This window comes from Diorhabda sublineata, chromosome 1 (genome assembly GCF_026230105.1).
Source record: "Diorhabda sublineata isolate icDioSubl1.1 chromosome 1, icDioSubl1.1, whole genome shotgun sequence".
In the NCBI taxonomy this organism is placed as follows: Eukaryota; Metazoa; Arthropoda; class Insecta; order Coleoptera; family Chrysomelidae; genus Diorhabda; species Diorhabda sublineata.
The window spans coordinates 1,818,481-1,825,256 of NC_079474.1; positions in this window are offsets into that span (position 1 = coordinate 1,818,481).

Here is a 6,776-nt window from a genome sequence, read left to right on the forward strand (position 1 = left end):
AAGTTCGATATTCACTAATAATCCGGCTCGAAGGACCAATAAGCACAAATAATTCGGCTCTAAACAGCAAAATTCATGATTAGAGGCTTCCAAAGCCCAAAATTTATTGAAACTTATGGTCGAAAAATGATATTTCTCAACAATTTGAGTTCAAAGTTCGATATTCACTAATAACCCGGCTCGAAGGACCAATAAGCACAAATAATTCGGCTCTAAACAGCGAAATTCATGATTAGAGGCTTCCAAAGGCCAAAATTTATTGAAACTTATGGTCGAAAAATGATATTTCTCAACAATTTGAGTTCAAAGTTCGATATTCACTAATAACCCGGCTCGAAGGACCAATATACACAAATAATTCGGCTCGAAGCAGCACAATTGATGATTAGAGGCTTCCAAAGCCCAAAATATATTGGAACTTATGGTCGAAAAATGATATTTCTCAACAATTTGAGTTCAAAGTTCGATATTCACTAATAATCCGGCTCGAAGGACCAATATACACAAAAAATCCGGCTCGAAGCAGCAAAATTCATGATTAGAGGCTTCCAAAGGCCAAAATTTATTGAAACTTATCGTCGAAGAATGATATTTCTCAAAAATTTGACTTCAAAGTTCGATATTTACTAATAACCCGGCTCGAAGGACCAATAAGCACAAATAATTCGGCTCTAAACAGCGAAATTCATGATTAGAGGCTTCCAAAGGCCAAAATTTATTGAAACTTATGGTCGAAAAATGATATTTCTCAACAATTTGAGTTCAAAGTTCGATATTCACTAATAACCCAGCTCGAAGGACCAATATACACAAATAATTCGGCTCGAAGCAGCACAATTGATGATTAGAGGCTTCCAAAGCCCAAAATATATTGGAACTTATGGTCGAAAAATGATATTTCTCAACAATTTGAGTTCAAAGTTCGATATTCACTAATAATCCGGCTCGAAGGACCAATATACACAAAAAATCCGGCTCGAAGCAGCAAAATTCATGATTAGAGGCTTCCAAAGGCCAAAATTTATTGAAACTTATCGTCGAAGAATGATATTTCTCAAAAATTTGACTTCAAAGTTCGATATTTACTAATAACCCGGCTCGAAGGACCAATAAGCACAAATAATTCGGCTCTAAACAGCGAAATTCATGATTAGAGGCTTCCAAAGGCCAAAATTCATTGAAACTTATGGTCGAAAATTGATATTTCTCAACAATTTGAGTTCAAAGTTCGATATTCACTAATAATCCGGCTCGAAGGACCAATATACACAATAAATCCGGCTCGATGCAGCAAAATTCATGATTAGAGGCTTCCAAAGGCCAAAATTCATTGAAACTTATAGTCGAAGGATGATATTTCTCAACAATTTGAGTTCAAAGTTAGATATTCACTAATAATCCGGCTCGAAGGACCAATATACACAATAAATCCGGCTCGAAGCAGCAAAATTCATGATTAGAGGCTTCCAAAGGCCAAAATTTATTGAAACTTATAGTCGAAGGATGATATTTCTCAACAATTTGAGTTCAAAGTTTGATATTCACTAATAATCCGGCTCGAAGGACCAATATACACAATAAATCCGGCTCGAAGCAGCAAAATTCATGATTAGAGGCTTCCAAAGGCCAAAATTTAATGAAACTTATGGTCGAAAAATGATATTTCTCAACAATTTGACTGCAAAGTTCGATATTCACTAATAACCCGGCTCGAAGGACCAATATACACAAATAATTCGGCTCGAAGCAGCAAAATTGATGATTAGAGGCTTCCAAAGCCCAAAATATATTGGAACTTATGGTCGAAAAATGATATTTCTCAACAATTTGAGTTCAAAGTTCGATATTCACTAATAATCCGGCTCGAAGGACCAATATACACAATAAATCCGGCTCGAAGCAGCAAAATTCATGATTAGAGGCTTCCAAAGGCCAAAATTTATTGAAACTTCTGGTCGAAAAATGATATTTCTCAACAATTTGACGTCAAAGTTCGATATTCACTAATAACCCGGCTCCAAGGACCAATATACACAATAAATCCGGCTCGAAGCAGCAAAATTCATGATTAGAGGCTTCCAAAGGCCAAAATTTATTGAAACTTATAGTCGAAGGATGATATTTCTCAACAATTTGAGTTCAAAGTTTGATATTCACTAATAATCCGGCTCGAAGGACCAATATACACAATAAATCCGGCTCGAAGCAGCAAAATTCATGATTAGAGGCTTCCAAAGGCCAAAATTTATTGAAACTTATAGTCGAAGGATGATATTTCTCAACAATTTGAGTTCAAAGTTTGATATTCACTAATAATCCGGCTCGAAGGACCAATATACACAATAAATCCGGCTCAAAGCAGCAAAATTCATGATTAGAGGCTTCCAAAGGCCAAAATTCATTTAAACTTATAGTCGAAGGATGATATTTCTCAACAATTTGAGTTCAAAGTTAGATATTCACTAATAATCCGGCTCGAAGGACCAATATACACAATAAATCCGGCTCGAAGCAGCAAAATTCATGATTAGAGGCTTCCAAAGGCCAAAATTTATTGAAACTTATGGTCGAAAATTGATATTTCTCAACAATTTGAGTTCAAAGTTCGATATTCACTAATAATCCGGCTCGAAGGACCAATATACACAATAAATCCGGCTCGAAGCAGCAAAATTCATGATTAGAGGCTTCCAAAGGCCAAAATTTATTGAAACTTATGGTCGAAGGATGATATTTCTCAAAAATTTGACTTCAAAGTTCGATATTCACTAATAACCCGGCTCGAAGGACCAATATACACAATAAATCCGGCTCGAAGCAGCAAAATTCATGATTAGAGGCTTCCAAAGGCCAAAATTCATTGAAACTTATGGTCGAAAAATGATATTTCTCAACAATTTGAGTTCAAAGTTCGATATTCACTAATAATCCGGCTCGAAGGACCAATATACACAAATAATTCGGCTCGAAGCAGCAAAATTCATGATTAGAGGCTTCCAAAGGCCAAAATTTATTGAAACTTATAGTCGAAGGATGATATTTCTCAACAATTTGAGTTCAAAGTTCAATATTCACTAATAATCCGGCTCGAAGGACCAATATACACAATAAATCCGGCTCGAAGCAGCAAAATTCATGATTAGAGGCTTCCAAAGGCCAAAATTTATTGAAACTTATGGTCGAAAATTGATATTTCTCAACAATTTGAGTTCAAAGTTCGATATTCACTAATAATCCGGCTCGAAGGACCAATATACACAATAAATCCGGCTCGAAGCAGCAAAATTCATGATTAGAGGCTTCCAAAGGCCAAAATTCATTGAAACTTATAGTCGAAGGATGATATTTCTCAACAATTTGAGTTCAAAGTTAGATATTCACTAATAATCCGGCTCGAAGGACCAATATACACAATAAATCCGGCTCGAAGCAGCAAAATTCATGATTAGAGGCTTCCAAAGGCCAAAATTTATTGAAACTTATAGTCGAAGGATGATATTTCTCAACAATTTGAGTTCAAAGTTAGATATTCACTAATAATCCGGCTCGAAGGACCAATATACACAATAAATCCGGCTCGAAGCAGCAAAATTCATGATTAGAGGCTTCCAAAGGCCAAAATTTATTGAAACTTATAGTCGAAGGATGATATTTCTCAACAATTTGAGTTCAAAGTTTGATATTCACTAATAATCCGGCTCGAAGACCAATATACACAATAAATCCGGCTCGAAGCAGCAAAATTCATGATTAGAGGCTTCCAAAGGCCAAAATTTATTGAAACTTCTGGTCGAAAAATGATATTTCTCAACAATTTGACTTCAAAGTTCGATATTCACTAATAACCCGGCTCGAAGGACCAATTTACATAAAAAATTTCTTTCGAAAGTTTTTCCAATTGTTGTTCAATTTTTGTAAATGTGAATAAATAAACTATGTAATTTCGAAAATTAAGTCATTTCTATATTCAATATTCTTACGAATTAGTTTTATCCAATTTTGTACCACAAAAAAAGAGAAAAACGTGAAAATATGTTTAATTAGTTAATTAATTACGGTAGTTCAACATAAATTCACGCGCTCCTCAATTAACTTCAACAGAAAAAAAAAGTTATCGCGAAAATTTGTTCGGTTTTCATCGAAAATTTTCCGTTGGAACGCGAAAATGTATTTTTATTAATACGCCGCGCATATTTCGAAATTTCTCCGGCCTCATCCATAATTTAGAATAATTACCTCCACCTCATACCGTTGTCGAGTGGAAAACGACACTTTCCCTAAGACACCCAAGACACCCCCTTCGCGATATCTATGGATATCATTGAATCTAAATTTTTCAAATCCACCACGTCAAACAAAGCTTCCATCTCCGTCACCAAGATAAAACGAGACGGTCAACGTGCAAGAGCGAGAAAGGGTGTACATCAAAGTCCTGCAGGCTTCGTCCAAGACACAGCGGAAAGTGTTCCCACCCCCTTGGCCCGCCATCCCCCTCGGCATCTCTCTCTCGACGGTAGGATTGACGCGCTGCCACGCATATACTCAGCTCACGCATAATTTAGAGATGCCGGGGACGGTCGAGGGGCGACCGGAGGAGTAAAAGGGGTCCGTTCGGGGGGGGCGGTCGAGAGAGCTACGGTGGCGGCGGTTGCCAGAATGGACATCGCCCGAGCTCAATCAATACCTCAGATCCAGGACTACCACTGACTACATTACTGAGATGAGGATCTTGCGAAAATTTCTATCGTTGCGTGTAGAATCGCGATCGGGTCTTTGTTAACTTACGAAAAAAACATTCGTCCCTCAAATGAATTTACAACTTGTTATCAATATAAAAAGCGATTTACGATATAATCCGATTATCGGATCGAATAAATCGCGTTTCTTTCCGAAATGTGTGCCGTCTCCTACACTTCCGACTAATTTAATTTATTTTCTTTTGTCTTATTCGTTTCCAATTCCATCCCTGTCCACTCTCCACCTGCCGTTTCATTTCCTTTACCCAACCGCCCCCAACCCCGTCCCCCGTTCCTCTCACTTTTGCCGTCCATCCGAAACTCCATGCATGATTGAGGGCATGTATTGAAATTGAATTCACGTCGTCGTCGGCGTCGTAGCCAGCGCTGGACGACGAAGACCGTTTCTCTCGATGAACTGGGTGCGTGGGTCACGCGTGTCTCTTTAAAATAAATTTTTCCCTAATTTTAAACCGGGGCAATAACATTTACGTAATCAATCGGTGGTGTATCTAAAATCACGATTCGTAAATCTACAATTCGTCCAAGTGTACAGGGTGTTTGGTTTTATTATGAATAAAGCGAAGAGTTTTTATGTTTTTTTCTATATCTACGAAAAAAAAAAGCGGAAATGATTATTATGTAGTATCTTTTTTATTATGGAAACTCGAAATAGAGTCGGATTTCGATTAAAGACTAAAATTGATAATTTTTCCGGCTCGAAGGACCAATATATAAAATAAACCGGCTCGAAAGACCAAAATTCACACTTTATGTATTTAAAAGGATCAATATTTACCAATAATTTGTCTTTAAGGATCTAGATTTGGTAATAATCCGACTCGAAGAACCAACATTTGAAAATAAACCGACTCGAAAGACCAAAATTCACACTTTATGTGTTTAACGTCCAATATTTATGAATACTCGTATCGGAGGGTCAATATTCACGAATAATTTGGCTTGAAGGACCAAGATTTACGAATAATCTGGCTCGAGGGTCCAAAAGTCACACTTTATGTGTTTAAAAGAACCAATATTTATGAATAATCGTATCGGAGGGTCAATATTCACGAATAATTTGGCTTGAAGGACCAATATTTGCGAATAATTTGGCTCGAAGGACCAACATTTAAAAATAAACCGGCACGAAGGAACAAAATTCACACTTTGTGTGTTCAAGGACAAATATTTATAAATACTATATCGAAGCATCAATATTCACGAATAATTTGGCTTGAAGGACCAATATTTGCGAATAATTTGGCTCGAAAGACCAACATTTAAAAATAAACCGGCACGAAGGAACAAAATTCACACTTTGTGTGTTCAAGGACAAATATTTATAAATACTATATCGAAGCATCAATATTCACGAATAATTTGGCTTGAAGGACCAAGATTTACGAATAATCTGGCTCGAGGGTCCAAAAGTCACACTTTATGTGTTTAAAAGAACCAATATTTATGAATAATCGTATCGGAGGGTCAATATTCACGAATAATTTGGCTTGAAGGACCAATATTTGCGAATAATTTGGCTCGAAGGACCAACATTTAAAAATAAACCGGCACGAAGGAACAAAATTCACACTTTGTGTGTTCAAGGACAAATATTTATAAATAGTGTATCAAAGCATCAATATTCACGAATAATTTGGCTTGAAGGACCAAGATTTACGAATAATCTGGCTCGAGGGTCCAAAAGTCACACTTTATGTGTTTAAAAGAACCAATATTTATGAATAATCGTATCGGAGGGTCAATAGTCACGAATAATTTGGCTTGAAGGACCAATATTTGCGAATAATTTGGCTCGAAAGACCAACATTTAAAAATAAACCGGCACGAAGGAACAAAATTCACACTTTGTGTGTTCAAGGACAAATATTTATAAATACTATATCGAAGCATCAATATTCACGAATAATTTGGCTTGAAGGACCAAGATTTACGAATAATCTGGCTCGAGGGTCCAAAAGTCACACTTTATGTGTTTAAAAGAACCAATATTTATGAATAATCGTATCTAAGGATCGA